General features: G+C 33.9%; 1 protein-coding gene across 1 annotated transcript in view; it reads left to right on the forward strand.

Annotated features, from left to right (window-relative positions):
- The first annotated feature begins 3281 nt into the window (after positions 1-3281).
- The window catches only part of LOC124354249 (activating transcription factor 7-interacting protein 1), a 67412-nt gene continuing 51627 nt past the window's right edge, over positions 3282-19066 (forward strand). The window contains exon 1 of the mRNA XM_046804563.1: positions 3282-3438. The gene's annotated coding sequence lies outside the window, so the exon portion shown is untranslated. The remainder of the gene's footprint in view (positions 3439-19066) is intronic.

Raw genomic sequence — 19066 nt, forward strand, 5'->3', positions numbered from 1 at the left:
TCCTGTCGTTCCGGGATCACTATTTGAAATAACGTAAATTTTTTTCGCAGCGGGACATAGCGATGAATAGCAATTGGAAGTTTGAATGAAACTAGACACATTTTTTAGCCGTTCATCGAATTCCTGTTTGAGTGATATTTACAACGTATCGTTAGCTGCATAAGATCACTATTATGTAAGTTAGTATGTCTGTGTAGGAAGATGTTTTGTTTACTGTTTGGATTATATGCCAAGAGCCACTATTTAAGGTAATAACATATTTTGTCTTCGTATCTATTTAACTTAATTTGGTACAACTTTAAAAATTATATATTATATATGAACTAAATTGTTATTTTAACTATTAACAATGTTAATAAAACAAGCCATCCATTTCAATTAACGTGTACTACGAGTAACGTGTCTATTGGTATATACAGTATTATACAAACGATGGTCCAATATAAGGAATAACTAATACAAACTTACTGTAGATGTTTATAATTCATTAGGACAATGCCAAATTAATCAGAGAGTAATATAATGCTATAAGGAATTCGTTAAGATATAATCCCTATTAGTAATCCACTTCATACGTGATAGCTTGAGTAAACTGTTGTTAATATTTACTGCTTTAGTAGTACGCTGTGCGAATGTAGTGGAAGCATCACTGACCAGAATAAAGAATAAGTGCAGATAGAAAAACTAATGCAGGGCCAGGTCAGTTTTGAAAAGAAGGACAGTTAGTCCACAGGTGTCGGCGTGGACTAACTGTCCTACCCTGCAGAAAAGTGACGTCAGCCACCCTCGTCAAACTAGGCGTGGACCTACAGTCCTACAATCAGATTTAATAAGGATTGGTCTCCCATACCGGAAGTAGGTAGGATTTCCCTCTAGGCCGCAATAGGCTTCTCAGCCCTACGTATGGAAGTATACTTCATTGGGACAACGAGGCAAACTACTAAACTATATAATATGACACTAGAAATATTTATACCGAAAGCATAGTACAAGCGCCGGGAGTAGATTTCCGAGAGCATCAAACGTATATAGCACTGTGAATTTAAACGACCGGAAGCAGACGACTTTTAACCGAAGAAGGTTTCTCAGCTCTACTACGTCTGAACGAGTATGTATTTTTTTTTCTTCGTCGGGACAACCAGGCAAACTCTACTATGGCACTGGAAATATCTTATACCGGAAGTATAACAAGAAGACTAGAAGTAAACGCTTTTTGGCCGAAGCAGGTTTCCAAGACCTGTACAGACTCAGCTGGGACGTTAGAAATAGAATTAATTTGAACAGAAATGCTTCTAAACGTGCAAAACATGATATAAGAGTCAGGTTAAACTCCGATACACTTAACCATGAACACTTAAATAATATCTACCGGTACCTGATGTATGTCTACTTGCGTTAAAAAATATAGGCCTGGTTTTACTAAGTAGTTTTGAAAATTGTGTTCAAGGCCGCGGGTAACAACTGGCGAGTTTCCTTCAATTGCCGCTAGATTTCACACAATCACAACGTTTTAAGTGGCAACCGATTTTAGCATTGGATCTAATATCTTTTCATAAAGTTATACTAATATCTTTTCACAAAGCGATACTTATATCTTTTCACAAAGCGATACTAATATCTTTTCATAAAGTGATACTAATATCTTTTCATAAAGTGATACATAATCAAAGACGCCACTAAGATGCGTTAATATGTTAATTTTATGGTCTACAAAATCCATTGAAGATAGCACCGGATTTTTACATAAGGTTTATTAAAGAAAACAAAATAAATTTTTTAAAAAAATAAATTCAGCTGAGCTAATAGCCTATATAATACATTGGAAATCCAAAATGTATGTTTATATGCTTCTTATAGAGTGGTGGAGGAGGGAAAAGCAAAAATTTGAAGAAACCCATAAAAAAGAAAGAACTTGTGTAACATATTAGGTGACATATTTAGGTGTAACATATTTAGATGACTTTACCCAAGATTTAATTTGCTTTTGTTATTTATAAAATAGAGAAAAGATAAGATATAAAAAAGATAATTGTTAATTTGTTATTTGATAAAGGAATTATTACAAAATCTTCAACCCAATTTAACGTTATATTTATCTCTTTTATACTAGATCCATATTTCCAAGATCTTCCAAAATCTTACGTAAAATACATGTACAGCAGCTATATAGCCTAATTCAGTAGTCGGTAGCTAATTTGCGCTGTAGCCTATAAACAGAGAACTCAGTTTTTCGTGAAATCAATAGAGTAATTCCATTAAGAAATAAATCGATCGTTGACCCACTTAAACTCGTCAGACACATAAATAATAGTTTCATACACGTGACGAAGATAGTCACAATAAACCAAGTTATATGTATTTAAAGTACAAATTGGCTTTTTGTTCCTGGACTACTATATTTTTCACCCGATTGTTGTATTCCAACATCATACATAACAATAATACATTTGTAAATCTTTGATTTTTCCGAAACCTGTATCAACAAACAATCCGCATTTCTCTCAATATCTTCTGCGCCGAAGTGTCTTATATAGCCTATGTACCTCGCATCGAGTTGACCTTTAATAATTTAAATTGCAATAGCATTACAAGTAGGACAAGGTCATAAACGAATAAACGTCTTCAACGGTAACGAACAGCCTTGCAATCCTTGATATTTTAAATATTTGTATCAAATTCCGAATTTTTAAAACTAACTTTGCCTATAACACGCTGATTAACGTTTCCTGACATCAATTTCTTGTTACAGACGTTGCAACAATAGGCAGCAGCCATCTTGTCACGTGACTGACGGTGTGTGACTCAGTTCAGTGTTCAGTTCAACCGCTCCGCCTCCTACCTTGTCTTGCAGTCGATCGATAACAATAGGCGGCGATAAATTGTATCCATTATTTACGATCAATTTTTTATTTTTTTCCAATTTTCAAGTTTGTATTATTTTAAAGGGACCAATTTCTATTTATAGACAAATTGTAGGTCAGTGTTTTACTATTTTAAACTTACGTTTTATTCGAAATTTGGTTTGAGAAAAAATTTTAAATTTTAAATTTTTTTCTTATAGCACAATTTTAATCTTCCGATATGTAAAAAATTTTAAAACTACAGAACATTAATTAAATATTTTTTCTTAAAAGTTAAATAAAAATATTAAGTTTAATATTGAAAACCTTTTTACTGTCTATGAAATTTTTATTTCAATTTAAATAAAATTTTATTGGAAATTTTCTTTAAGCGTTACTTCGGAAGCGTTCGGCTACTTCCGGTTCTTCCCCTCTCCATTTCTCTCTGTTTGTGTGGTACTTTGTTTAAGGTCAGTTTGAAGGTTTCGTTGTCGAGTACTTATTTTAGTAACAGTTACGATTCTTTTTGTGGTTAAGTGTTACAGTAATTATTAATTAGAACGTCAGAGTACACTATCGCCGAACTGGCATGTTTTCGGTAAGTATAATGTTTATGTAGTACTTAAATCCCGCCTTAACACATAGACTAAAAGTTTTGAGGTTATGTTGCATCGAGACAGACCGGGAGAGGAATGTACGTAGAGCTCAATGCGCATGCGCCAAGAGGATTCTCTGTCTTTCTCCAACTAAACTGCCAACTCTCACTCTGTCCTTGTCTCTGCCACAGGGAAAGGGGCGCGCTACAACGGAAGATTCCGTTCAATGCCAACTTGATAGGATTTTAACTGAACTGTTGGTCTTTCGTGAATATGTAAATCCTACTTTGGTTTTTTGAGACAACTATTTTCTAGTGTCATATATGTGTACGAGCGTCAAATGTAATACTTGTACTTCTTGTCTAAGATTAGGTGATAAGTTATCGTGCACCCAATTTTCAACTACTAGTACCACTAGCAGTTAATTTTTTGTAACATTTATCCGCGTTAAGTTACCATTTCGTATCTACATCTTCAATACGTATTCTGTCTGTATAATCATCTGTAAAAAGTGTGTGATTTTTTATATTAATTTTTGTTCAGTACTCAAAAGCTACCAGTGCTTTTTTTAAACGAGTTTAATAGAATTTTAAACTTAAACTTTAAATTTTAAAACGTTTTCTATTGAAATAAATATACTTTTTCCATTTCTTACTCAAACTCAAAGATTGCCATGAAGAAACACATGATTGTAGTGAACAAGACCAATTTTGGACAGAAAAATGGATTACCTGAGAATCAGATTAGAATGTGCTGAAGTCGTATTGTAGCGGTTTTCCAATCGAGTTTCGTTTCGACTGTTTTCTTTAATCTAAGTGCCGTCTATAGATCAGATACCTTGATTTTTATCCCATAAGATCTATATCAAACATCAAACCCTTTTAGGTCCTTAATTTTGGTTAAAGATTAGGGGGAGTGACTCATTTTAAAGACGTAACTAATAAGCATCCAAAAGAATTTTAGTGTTTCGTGTGAAGTTTATACTTAATGAATATGTTGACGATAAAGTACGACAAAGTTTGACATTTTATTGTTTAATAGCCAATAAAATAGTAAAGTTCGGTTTCGTATCGATTCTATCTAAAACAAGAGTGTATCAGTGTTTGAGGTTTACATTGTTCTTACGCACCTGAAATCAAGATGACTGCCAGTTTGGACCTGAAGAGAGAAGGTTTTACCACCACAAGAAATTGTAGCCGTTTGAAGTAGTTAGGGGCAATCTTGAAACTAAGCATTCGGAAAACGGCTGTAGATATAAAGAAAAACACATTTTAATAGGATATCATGCCTTTCATTCATATTTAATTTCTAAAATGGGTTCTTTGGTATTATACAGTACTTACCTGTTTACTACTTGTTATTACGCGATATAAGTAGGGAAGTATATACGTACTTATTATAAATAGAAAAAGTTAGAGTTTAACCTTTACGAGCACCCACATGATCAGAGGTTGAATTTAGGTATTATCTCGAGATGTTTTTTTTCTTTCGCCAGAAGTGTGGCAGACTGATGGCCAGAGTCATTTCCGGTCGGTAATTTTCCAACATCAGATCACGTTGGATGATCTCGTACGTGATCTGAGATCGGGAAAGTACCGATCGGGAAATGCCCCTGGCCATGAGGGCGCCACTTGCACCTCTGACGGAAAAAACATCCCTCGAGATAGTACCCAAGTTCTAGCTCACGTGGGAGCGCGTAAAAGTTAATTTTAATTTTGGTACTTCTAGTAAAATATTTATGATAACTTTATCTAAACCTACTTATATAGCGTAACAACAAGTACTAAATAGGAACTGAGTAGCATGCGTATAATACCAAATTACCCTAAAATGTAATTTTCTTAAGTAATCCTGTCACAATAACATAATTTCTGTAAGAAATAACTGATAAACATAATGAAGAAAGTCATAGCCAAGAGCAATTTAAGTTTCTTGATATTTAATATTTAGTCATGAATCTAGATTTGAAATTTATACCTTGTAGCCTACTTTAATATCCTCTTCTCAGATGTTTGTGATTTATCAAGATGAAAATTGTTTAACCACTTTGTGTAGCATGCAACTTATTCTGATGATCACCCCGGGCCTTTAGTATGATGCGAACATATTACACAGTTATTATCGTCGACAATTATGTGTATTAGTGGCAGATTGTTAGAACATTAGGTGTAATTTGTGTTGTTATACGTTTCATAAATTGGATGATAAAAGAACTTGACGTATTATTACAAATTTAACGCGCGCTAGCTAAAAAAGACGAATATTGAAACTATATAGTTGTTCGTCCTATGCAATGACATTTTAATAAATTATGGAAACAAACTTGTTATGAAATGAACATTTTAGAAAAATTATTGATTCTTATAGTTTTTTTATGGTTAGTACTGTTCATAAATATAATTTTACAATGAAACAATAAATCATTTTAACGAAGAAAAAAGGAGTATTGGAAAGATCCACAACAGATGAAACAATTTCTTTTACTGTCAATGTTTATATGAATGATTAGGATGTATACATTCCTTACTGACATGTTGTTGAACGGTAGTGTTTATCCAAGCCGCTTTAACCCTCCAACTGGCGGTCATTTTTTCCTGTAGTGGCGGCATGTTTTCGAGCCTCGTGCAAGGGTTTTTTTTTTAAAAAATTTATTAAAAAATATAAATTAAAAGTAATATATATATATAGAAGTATATATTTTTGTGTTCAGAATTAAACATATAATAATATTAGTATTTAAATTTGGCCTTAAAAAAATGTTTACTAAAATTTTTTTACATGAAATTCAAAATTTACATTTTCTTTTTTTTTAATTTGGGGGGACCATACCTAGCAAACCAAGTTATAGTAAGAAAACTACAAAAGTGAGATTACCATTTTTGTGTCAAATTTATTCTAGTTTCAGAAACACATAAGCATTATACAAATTTATGAAACTATAATAACACTATATAACAAAAAGCAGCGATGCGCATAAATTGTGAAAATAGGGTGTATATGTAAGAGTTTGCTAATAAAAGTTTTACTAATACAGTTTTACTTCAATACATGTTATATTGCATATTTAAAACTATAGTATTCCTTAGGCTTTTTTATCCCGAATCCAATGGTACATGAATCGAATCGATACGTTGCCGGAATATACTGTAATGAGTGATTATGCAAGGGAATGTTTGTTTATCAAAATTTTGACGAACAACAATCATCAATGGGTTATGTTTATCAAAATTTTGATGAACAACAGTTGGAGGGTTAAACACTGACTTATAAGTACAATAATTGTAAATTAACAATGATGTTGTATCGTAATTTTCAATTAAAGTGATTAATGTCAAGAAACACATCTAAATTTACCTTACTCCGAAGCAAGAAACATTTATATTCATTTACAATAACCACTACAGTAATATTAAAATTGAGTACTGTACGTGGATGATCAAACTCAGTGGCAAGAATATACAAAACAGCTGATATAAGTAGAAACAGAGTCTATCCAGAGAAGGATGGCTACGAGGCATTATTTCTTGTCATAATGAATCATTTATATAGTTCTGAGATAAGAAATCGGCACATTTCTTTCTTCAGCGTTATAACATAATAAGGCAACAATTTCGTGACGACACATATTGAAAAATTAATTTCATTGTGGTTTCCAAGATACATTCTGTGTATTGATGTTGACAGTTTCGTGTTAAATGAGAATCAGTTCGAATAATTGTACTGTATTATTTAGTAAATTTGGAATTGTTTTATATATTAGGGTTTGTGCCAGAAACTATATATTAACACACGTATAGTATAAATAGAGAAGGGAAACTATAGGAGTAAAAGAGAAAAGTGGTGACGGAAAGACCTTCAAAATTATGCACAATTGATCATCTTAACACACATTAGAAGTTAATTATCTTGGACCTGCACACAGCCTCTGTAGCTCTGGAATTTATATTGTTTCAAGTAATAAAAGTCATGCATCGGAGGCCCCTAATCGTCGTTCGTTCCCATGACCAACCAATATGTCAGGCCCAAATTTATTAGGAGCACTCAACTCTTAAACGCCAAGACGAAAAGATGCTGTTACCCGTATTGATATTTCATAAGTAAGATATCCTGTAAGGATAGTGGCCTTTGGTAACTTAATGTATTTTCCTTTGCCATAATTCAGATTTTGTCGTGTCTCTTTTCCACTTTGATCCTTCAATAAAGGGATGTTCGCTTATTTTGATTATCTCCAGTAACCTATGTATATGCCTATGGGCTTCATTTTAAAAGGTGTAGTGAAAATCCGTTTATTATTTATAGTAGGCCTACGGGTCATGGTAGCCTAATCATTCTACGAATGCGTTTTGTATCTAGGCTATGTGGAGGAAAATCCCTTTTCAGATGTGATAAATGGTTTAGTTTTAGATGAGATCATGTACTTCTTCAAAGACTTCGAAACGTTGTTAAGAACGTTCAATTGCGCTTTTGATTTAATTGGTTCCATACTATCCTATTATAATAAAAAATAAATGTTGGTCCCTTCGTATATTTGATGTTCAACAATAGCTGAAGCTCTTAAGTCAAGGCGTAATAGAATCATCGTAAACATTTGGGACAAATATAAATTGTATGCTATTGTATGTTTTAGAAAGGTCAGTACGATTTGGGGCTACGGTGAAAATGTTCTTAGTCCTGCTATCCTTTAATTTTGTTTTTAGATTTTATGGCATTTCTAGATCAGAGTTGTCTACTACCTCAAGCCAAGTACTCTGCACTAAATAAACCATCTCAAAGTAGTGCCGAAGGATCTTCTAACACAACAAAATGAAGTCTGCTAAACATCCAACTAATCCGAGGGTTTTCTGACGGAAATGACTTTCTAACACCAACCTGCTACATCTGACACAACTTCCTATTCTTCAAAAATATCACCGTCTCTCTTCTGGTTTTGTGACTCAAAAGAATTATAAATTACAATCGCTTTATAGACCAGTAATTAAATTTCTGGGTGAACGCTTGGTACATTCTTTTGTTTCAGTAATGACATCTTGAAAGTAAACAGATTCTTCAATCATCTATGATCTAACCAAATTTAGAACACGTGTATGTCACTGAGGCTTTGTAATCAACTGCTTCTTCTTTTATAGATTTTTACTACGGTGACTTCTTTCATTCTTGATTCCTGAATCACCAATCACGGATTTCCGAATCGCAGTATATAACTTGAAATTAATAGCAATATCTTTCGGGTATATCAGTTCTGAAATAAATTTAATTTACGCCTTAATGTGACCTTTGCTACACATGTAATTTAAAAGTACAAAAGATGATTGATTGGTCTTCATATGAAAATCTATGTCCCCAGGTATAATATTTGTATGGACATTGAATTCAAATTTCGAAATTAATACTATTTATTTAAAACGTGTCACAGCCTGGAATTTCCAATAAAGAACACTTAATAAATTCTCTGAAAAGAATGTAATATCTTAATAAAAAGGTGCGCTTTGCAAACCAAAGCTGCATCTTTATCAGAATCATCCTTTCATCACACCTAAAACTTCATCGTTATAGTTTCTGTTTCAGTAAACTGATTGAAAACACCAATACTATAAGTAGATGTGTTTCAATGGTTAATAATAAAATCTTAAGAAGCTATTCAATCTTGATTTACTTCTTCTATGCCAATCCGTCGAGGGTGGTTGGTAGACTGGGGACCCTTTGTTCACGCACTCTGGTTACAGTTTCCAATTGATCAGGAAGAGGTTAAAAATATGCAGTCCATTAAGCCTAATATATAAACATATTAAATTTCATATTATTATTTTCATATTTTATCGATTTAAAAAAAAAATTACATAAATTAAAACGTTAAGCAATTAAGACTAGTTTCGCCTTGTCGATGTTGATTTCATTTTTGTAATTTCAATTTATATAAAATATAAAAGTTGACTTATTTGCTTTGAATTTGGTCATATTAAAACAATAAGGTGAAATTAATACAAAGTATAAAAAAACAATTGAATGAAATGCGTCAATGAAACTGGTATAAAGAACAAGAATTGGTATAATTACAAATGGACTAAAGTAGGTGGAGAAAGTATCAAGCAGAAAGGTTTGGTTAGACAACTTTGAAAATGTTAATAGTTTAAATGAATATTAACGTTTGTTTTACATAATACTTTTGACAGCTCGTTTTGTATGTTATTGGAGTGGAGCTTGAAGAATTTATAGTTTGTAATTATGTATTAAGCCTAGGTTAGTTATTTACCTGAAGAAGAGATCAGATTGCAGATCTCGAAACGTAGTGTTACTGATTTTTTGTTTCACCGATCGATGGTACCTAAATGTCCGGAAAAATCCTGTTTCCTTCACAATCTTTCCATCGCCAAAAATAAACATTACGGCCTTTGATATTTTAGCTTCAGCGCTTTGATTTAGTATCCTGAAGATTAAGATCCGTCAATTATTGATTGAACCACGCAACGCAATGATCGCATGAACTCCAATACTTCCGATGAATGATATAGCGATGATGATACACTCATCGGTAGCCATTCGCAATCAATCATGAGTTTGGGTCATTTTGTCCATTGTACTTAAATTAATTTGTTTATTAAGTAAAAGATATTATTACTTGTCAATTTGTTGATTTGTATTTTTGAAATTACTTTTTATGTGATAAATGGCCTAACGTTAATGGTTTTGATTTTCTTTCGGTATAGCTGCATGTTCTATACATCACATTTAAGATTAAACGAAATTGATCATTATAAGCTTACATCACTTTATGAGGTAGCAAGTAAAATGCAGCAGTTGCGCGATGAAAGCTCAAATGTGAACATAGCCTACTACTAAATCATAAAACATTGTATCAAACTATTTGTAGATAATATATATTATTTAGTCCTAGTTAATAATCGTAAATAACTTTTGACCGAATGTAAATTTGCTCTGAGATGTTTGACATTAACTAGACACGAATTTAAGTATCAGAATTTATTTCAATCCAAAGTGCACGGCTGATGTTTTCATCTCGGGGAGTAGTAGGGCGTGGCGCTCCCCACCACGCAGCTACGACGTCACGACAAAGGAGAAGCGCGCGACGACAAAATCGATGGATGCAAGCTACCAACGCGTCCGTAGCAACAAGAAATAGAATAGTCAGTTCGCTGATCGAACTCCACCGTACATCCACATATAGTCTAAATATAGCCTACCGTTGGCGGTTATTTTATGCTTTACAATTCAAGTTCATTTAGTAATTCTCATTACGTTTGATATAAAAACTGCACAATTTTATTCTTAGATATTTGTTACATTTTCCACTAGATTCAAATAGTCATGTTATCAATGGGTTATTGCACCAGTAAAATTGAGAAAGCATACAACTTAAATATAATGAACTTTCGCTTTAAAAAAGTCAAATCAAAGAGATACCTATTTACTCGAAATTAATAATTTCTAAAAATGGTTACGTAACTTCCACTCCGGGGATCGCCCGTACACGCCCAAAGTCGATAGTATTTTAATAGAGAACTGTAAGAATGTTTTAACGAACAACACGTAATTAATTTCACACACATACTCAGCGTATCAAACTCATTCAAAACTCCAGATTGAGTTCAAAGTGCCCAAATTTGAATATGCTGCGGTTACAAAAGGATCGAAAGCTTGTATTGATTTAAACAAAATGATATTTGTTTCTAACACGTTAAGTATAGGCTAATGTGGCTTGTGCTATGAGTTATTTTTGTTAAGTATGATATCAATCACCGTATAGTTCAACTCAACCGTTTTCGTGGTTATTATTCAAGACAATAATAATAACTGATTTTACTAACAAAACCCCACGGACTCTTTATACAGTCTGAGTAATAAATGATTAGCCTGTGTCATTCATTCAATATGTCCAAAAAGTTTTTAAATTATGTGATAATGATGCATGAAACCAAATTATTCAAACTATTTTTGTTTCACTATATAATTTTTACTACATTACTTTTGTAATGTCGAATGATTTTTTTAATGAAGATAATATTACAATCCTTATACATTTGCTCAACACAAACTGTGAGGAAGATTTTCTTTGATTTTGTTTAGCCAACTTTTAGGCGCATCATAGTAGCCTAAGCCACTACACAAACGATGAATGACAATTTACAGTAGGCTATAACAAGTAGCCAAACATTAACCTAAAGTAAATTTTAATGGTGTAGTTGAAGAAATTAACATCACTGGTATCATACAGTTGTGTACGTAACAAAAGAGTAACTCTCACTGCTGATTCGACAATTCAAATGTTTTCATGCAAACACAAACACCAGAATGCAAAACATCGATATTATCAAAGATAAACACGTCAGACCACTAGCCCAAAACGTGTCTTATGGCTTCTACTTGTTTAGACGTTTATCAGCAGGATTGAACTAATCATTTAGAGATTGTTTGGAAGCAGTCTTTAAAATACGAGGAGATCTTTAGTTATTAGGTCTGAGTAGCCTACACTGGCGTTTGAGTCCAAATTAGGTTCTTCTGTGAATCGGATTCTTTTGAATGGTGTAGTGATGCGTTTTGTTGTGTGTTAGTAATTACAAATTGCGTAATAGAAGTCTGTGTACGGAATACATATAGGGCAGTTTGTGAGCTTTTAAAATTGGGCTTGCTTAAAATTCGTTTTTCTGAAGTAGAAAAGTGTTGTTACTCCCAATATAATTGTCTCAACATATTGCAACAAAAACTAACTTTGAATACACCCATGAAAGTGATTTAAGTGGCCATTTTTTGCTAATGGACTGCGTCGCTCAAAATTAAAATGCCTTACGAATGATATTAAGAGCTTTATAATGTGGTCCTATCAATTCAACCTGCCACCCAGTTTGCAGCTATCCAAGGACTTTCTTTGTAGCATTCGTTATCTTAGCCTATTGTATACTGCAATCAACAATTCATTAGTTTGAATCTAAGCTTCTAATGGTGATTATATATGTAATTAATGAGTACCTTTAATTTATTTAGTGAATGCATATTTTGGTGGATAAACGAATTACAAGTATTACAAAAAACACAAAAAGCTGCATTTCAAGACCCAAAAACAGGATCTGATGAGGATGGGATTTGTGAGCTTGGCACACAACTGTTTGTTGTTTTCCCTGACTAGTTTTTCATGACTAAATAGAAATTGTTCTATTTTACATTTCAACCTTACCTGTGTGTAGGTCCATTAGGTATTCAATCATTTTACCTTAAGTAATGGATTAGAGTATGTGGAGTACAACAGTAAATAAAAATATTATTTACTATGATATGATTCCTAGCGTGGTTGGAAATTGTTATCTACAGGCTTGACTTCAGGAAGAACATCTATAAAAAGTGTTAGTATTTACAATTACTGTATCTGGATCTCCATGAAACAGCAAAGGAAGGATTAATCAAGATTATTCAATGAAGGGGTGTTATTCGTTGTCATTAGCATTTTGACGATAGGAATATTTCGTAGTGGATAAGTATGATCTAGTGTTTTTAACTCCAGAAAATTAGGATAATAATGATTAGGATAAAATGATGTAATTTGACATGGAAAATTTAATTTGGGCAGCTTTTGAGTTCGATTGAAAATACTACAGTTAGGATTATTTATTAATCTTTTAACTGACTTTGGTTACGTTTATGATTATTTTACCAAATAGTTTATTACACTGTTTACCAACCATTCGATTTTAGAGGGTAGCATTGCTACTCCATTCACTTCTAACGCTTAACACATTCATAAATTATTCAGAACCAAAATACGTAGCATATTTAGTATAACAGTGTCATAACTTACTGGTTGTTGCATCGTTCATTAGCGTATGCTATATCTCAAGACAGCGTGTAGGCTAAGCTCATTTTAATTCCTCTTTGTTATTGGGAAACATCCGATGGGTGTGAAAAATTGGTACATTCTCATCTAAACTCCAAACCAATTTCCCTCTTCTAGAGTGTAGCCTTATCAAAATACGTGCATTAAAGTTCTGAAGGTGTTTGAATAATATAACGCAGGTATAAATGATTCTGAACTTGTGATTCTGAAAGTGACTGCATGTTCTAGACCTTTCGATTACATAGAGCAAAGTATATACATAGGAAGTTCTTTTTAAATCGTTACTAGTAGATTACTTGCTTTGGTAAGGGTTTGTTGAAATTAATCGTTATATTAATTTCAATGACATAGAATCTCATAGTTCCTAAAGCGAGGTGAAAGTGAGGCACGTGGTATTGGGTAAGTCCCAGACAATGTCGAACTACCAATAACATATTCTCATGAGACTGTTTGGTAAATTAGTGGCACTTTTTCAGAAAATGTCTATTTTTTAGCCATCAAGTATTTTCCAACAATACGTAGTAGTAATATTATAGCTAATTTAAAGGCACGGTAGCTTAGATTGAGGTTTGTCTAGAATGTTCAGAGTGTACCCGTACTGTAGGATAATTCTGTACTATAACTTTTTGAGACTTCACTACACTTGTAACACGTTACCTATTAGACTGTGTTTTGTACCATACGAGTATTGTAATGCAACTATGAATGAAAGATGAGTGTGATGCATGAATGAGGTTTAGATCTTCTGATCGTTAGCAGGTGAGAATCTATTGGTTCTTTGCAAGTGTGGATCTATCGATCCTCATTTATTTCCCAAATAAAATTTAATAATATTTGGAAGAGACTCCAGTCCCTAAAACTTGGGCCAAATTAGAGTACTGTATTAGAGGAGAGAGCCGTACTAGAAGAAATGTCTTGTTATTGATTTTTGTTTTGGATGGCATTTTCAAATGGCATTAGTTTTCCTTGAATCTAACACTGCCGTTTTGCTTTACAAGTACTTGTCTCGATAGAATTAATTGTTTTTGTGTGTATATAAAAACCTGTAGTTCAACGCGGAACTATTTTCTTGCACTGGAACGTGTACGTCACAATCAAGGTATGACGCAGAAAATTGTGTTATAGCTGAGTAATTATAAAATTGGAAACACCGATGGACCACTCACTGACCAATCTGCCGGATTCCAGAGATATTTAATTGTCTATTCAGTAAATATGTATCTATGCGTTTTACTTACATCAGTCATCCTCTTATCGTCGTTAAAATGTTATTTAGCCATGTGAACATGACATGTTTTAACTAATCCTACGTACTAAACCGCCAATGCTACAAATCACATAATGCATCATTACCGTACTAGTGCAGTAATGAGTCCATACACTACGACTACATGACACGATAATTATTATTGATATTTGCCAACTTTTAATGTAGAGAACATTTAGTATTTATCCTGGCATTTTAATTTAAGAAAACTATATTTATAACAATGGTAAACCAACTATTAGGTGGTAGACCTATCCGCCTGTAAAGCGATTGATGATCAAAATAAAAGCTAAGTAGTTGCCTTGTAGGACACCTTAATTAATTTGTTATTACCTTAAAAATAAATAAAATTAATAAATGGTGTATTTAAAATTGTATGTAACTGTCTCAAAAAACTTGACAGTGCTGACCAGTGCGGAACCAACCGAGGAGGGACCTCGGATCCAACATCAAAAAATGCACATATTTCTAATCTCAACATTCAAAATTCAAAAATTTCAATTCACAAGCTTAAAGTAATTCACCAGAACGCTCAAGTTGCGACTAACAAGGTTTACGAATTGGCGCTTTTGTGTGAAGAGCTTAAACCTGATGTGCTGGTTGTCTCGGAGCATGGTTTCAAGCCCGAATCAATCGATATCTTCAAAAATCAAAATTTCGAATTGGCAAACTATTTTTGTCGAAATCATTTTAAAGGGGGTGGTGTGGCAATTTTTGTGAAAAAATCGTCAAAAATCGAATCTTTTAAAATTGACAACAGTTTGGACTTGGATTTTGAGGCCGTATGTATCAAAGTCTCGTCAAACTCTTTTGGTAAATTAACGGTTATTGGACTTTACAGGTCTCCAAATGGCTGTGAACATTCTTTTTTTGAAAAGTTTGAGCATCTCTTAAATCGTCTTTCTCAAAATTCAATGAATTTCGTATTAGTTGGTGATCTTAATATCAATGTAATGGACCACACCAACCCCCTTACCCAGCGGCTTCGCGATGTTCTAAGATCTTTTAACTTAAATTGGTCCGTAAATACACCGACACGAGTGACCGCGACGTCAAGTACTGCCATCGACAACGTCATTACCAACATTTCTGACACCACAGTCTCTGTTTTGAATACGGCGGTCTCTGACCATTTTGCGCAGGAGATAGTGGTTCATGGATGCAAACTACAAACTCAAAATTCAAAATTTCACGAGTTTGTAATTTTCAAAACATTTGCCATCTGAACAAACTTTTAAAAAATGAATCTTGGAACTTTTTAAATAACTTTCAAAACGTCAATGACATGTATCGGGCATTTAGTAATGCTTTCAATTACTATCTAGATGTTGCGTGTCCTTTTAAAAAAAACAAAAATCAATACCAAACCTCAGAAAATTTCATGGTTGACCAAGGGCATTCTCATATCTCGAGAAAAACTAAAATTCTTTCACAAAATCTTTATTGAATCTGAAAATGAACGTTTTAAACAATTTTTTAGAACATACCGGAGGATCTACAAGAAAGTCATACGAGCGGCTAAAGCCTATGACATCAATAGAGCCTTGGGTGAATGTGAAAATTTTTCAAGGACAGCTTGGAAAATTATTAATGATTCTTCTCGAGATGCGAGTAAGGACAAGGGTTCCAGATCATTTGTGATCAAAGTTGATGACACAATTGTTGAAGATCAATTATTACTAGTGGCAAATGAATTCAATAAATATTTTTCTTCTGTTGCCTCAATGAATCCGTCATTCACGGAAACTCAATCTTGTGGAAGGCGTGTTCCGGAGCCGGTTGCGTCCATGGCTCTGCCTCCTGTGTGTGGGGATGAGATAGCACGTGTCATACAGGGACTGAATTCGAAGAAAACAGGTGACGCAAATGGGATGTCAGTTTGGTTACTTAAACGGTGACTCAGGCACTTATTAGGACCACTCACACAAAACTGATAAATTCCTCATTCGAATCTGGAACTTTTCCTTCTCTTTTGAAGACAGCCAAAGTCATTCCAATTTTCAAGAAGGACGATCCTTGCATTCCAAGCAATTATCGGCCCATATCAATTCTTCCGGTGTTCAGCAAAATTTTTGAAAAAATTTTCTATTGAAAGACTTGAAAGCTTTCTAGAAAACAAGCGGATTCTGAATCCAGAGCAATTTGGATTCAGAAAAAACAAATCCACAATTGACGCTGTGAACAACCTTTTTGGAAAATGTTGTCGATGGATTGGAACGGCGAGAACATGTGCTTAGCATATTTCTTGACCTGTCCAAGGCATTTGACTGTGTGCATCATGAGACACTGCTGCACCAGTTGGAGAAATGTGGCGTTCGGGGACTCCCGCAGCTGTGGCTTGCTTCTTACCTAAGGGAGCGAGATCAGAGCGTGGAGATTTCGAACGTCACATCTAACAAAATCAAAATGCCTCATGGTGTCCCTCAGGGATCCATCCTTGGGCCTCTTTTATTCCTGATTTATGTCAGTAGATTGAACTCGGTGATCCAACATGGGAAACTAGTTCAATATGCTGATGACACGACTCTCTGTTTTAAAAGCAAAACACTGCAAGAACTGGAAATCACAACGTTTGTTGCAGTGAATTCATGTATTCAATTCTTTTCTGAAATGAACTTGAAAACAAATCAAACCAAATCAAATTTTGTACATTTCTGCATTCGGCAGAATACACGTTCGGATGGGCCAGCTGTATTTGTAGATAATGTCCTTTTAGAGGAAACATACTCTACAAAGTTTCTGGGAATGTTCCTTGACAGAGGGCTGACCTGGGACGACCACATATGTGCTAGAGTTTCCGCAGGTATATATGCCTTGCGCAACCTAGCAAAGTTATGTTCCCCCAAAGTTTTAAAAATGGCCTACTATGGCCTTATCCATCCACACTTTGCGTATGGAGTAAGACTTTGGGGAGGCTGTGCCAAAAATAGATTGGAACGAGTATTCAGACTTCAAAAAAAGGCTGTCAGAATCATACAAAAGTTGAGTTTCAGAGAGTCGTGTAGGGAATCTTTTAGGGAGCTTGGATTTATGACTTTGCCCTGCCTCTACATTTTTGAGGTGGTTACGTACTGCAGATCAAGGTGTACTCTGATTCGTGGCAGGGACGTTCACCAATATGAAACAAGAGGCAGGGACAACTATCGAACTCAGCATCACAGACTGGCGTTGTCGCAACATCTACCTCAAGAAGTTGGTGTCAAACTGATCAATAGGCTCCCTGAAAGTATAAAGAATTCCAACAATCAAAATCAATTTAAAACTCGTCTAAGACGCCTACTGGTGTCTAGAGCGTTTTACTCTGTCGATGAATTCATGATGAGCCGCTGGGATTTATGAGAGCATAGGATCTGAGGTCAGTGAGAATGTGTTTGAGAGAATGTATGAAGATGTAAGTTTGACTGTGTGTGTGAATGTATAAGGGGTTGCTTATAACTATAATTATAAGGGGTTTCTTGACGATTGCGATGCAATGTTGAATTGTAAAAAAAATTCAATAAAAGATGATTTGATTTGAACTTATATATTTGTGTAAAGTTCGTATTTGAAGATTACTGCAACTCTGATTACACAACTTAATATGTAATATATGTTAACCTAACAGTTAATGATATGGTCCTCATTACAGCACGAGAAGGAAGTTGCGTAAGGATGGGACGCGAAGCCAAAGTTGCAGTAGTAGACTATATAATATAGTAGTACAATGCAACATTTTACGTACCTTAACCAAATTGTTGGAGTTTTTGAAAGCTAAATGCTACGTTATTATTCCTTAAGAAAACAATGGTTGAATGCAGTAGGCTATATTAAATTATTTATCAATGGAAACTGAGGTAGACTATATGGTTTAGCAAATAAAACTATGCCTAATGGTTTTGTATTTAACCAATGAAAATATTACACTGCTTATAACGTGGTGATTTCTCGGATAATTCGTATCAGACATCATATATGAGCTGCACAATTTACAGCTGATCTCAATGATTATTATTGGCCATAAAAATAATCAGTGATACATTCATCAGTGATGTAATTTTGTACGTAAACGAATGTTTTGCAAACCTTTACGACAAGGATAATAGATATTTTTGATGGATATACAAGGAATTAGATTCATTAATAATTTGCACATTTTGAAATTAGGTTCAAAGCTAAACACTTGAAAATAAGAATATTAATTTTTACAGTAGCCTATGTATAAGACAGATGGCCGTAGAGAATGCAATGTTTTGTACAAAAATCGCATCCTTCTTTACGACAGTTTTCCTTGGGGCTGGTCACAAAATTTCGTAAATCCTTATAATTCCTTTTGCAGGAATCAAACAATTCAATTATTTTCATTCTTAGGGTAAACTTTTGTAAGTAATGCTATTAGTCACTGTTATAATATATCGATTTAATCTATGGGTCAAGTAAATATCTATCATGTCGTGACTATGTAAATGGCTCATAGACATCGCTTTGTTGCTGAGGTTGAAATATCACTTGGGAAATGAATGTTGTTAGCTGATGGATGAATACA

This window comes from Homalodisca vitripennis, chromosome 2, assembly GCF_021130785.1.
Source record: "Homalodisca vitripennis isolate AUS2020 chromosome 2, UT_GWSS_2.1, whole genome shotgun sequence".
NCBI lineage: Eukaryota > Metazoa > Arthropoda > Insecta > Hemiptera > Cicadellidae > Homalodisca > Homalodisca vitripennis.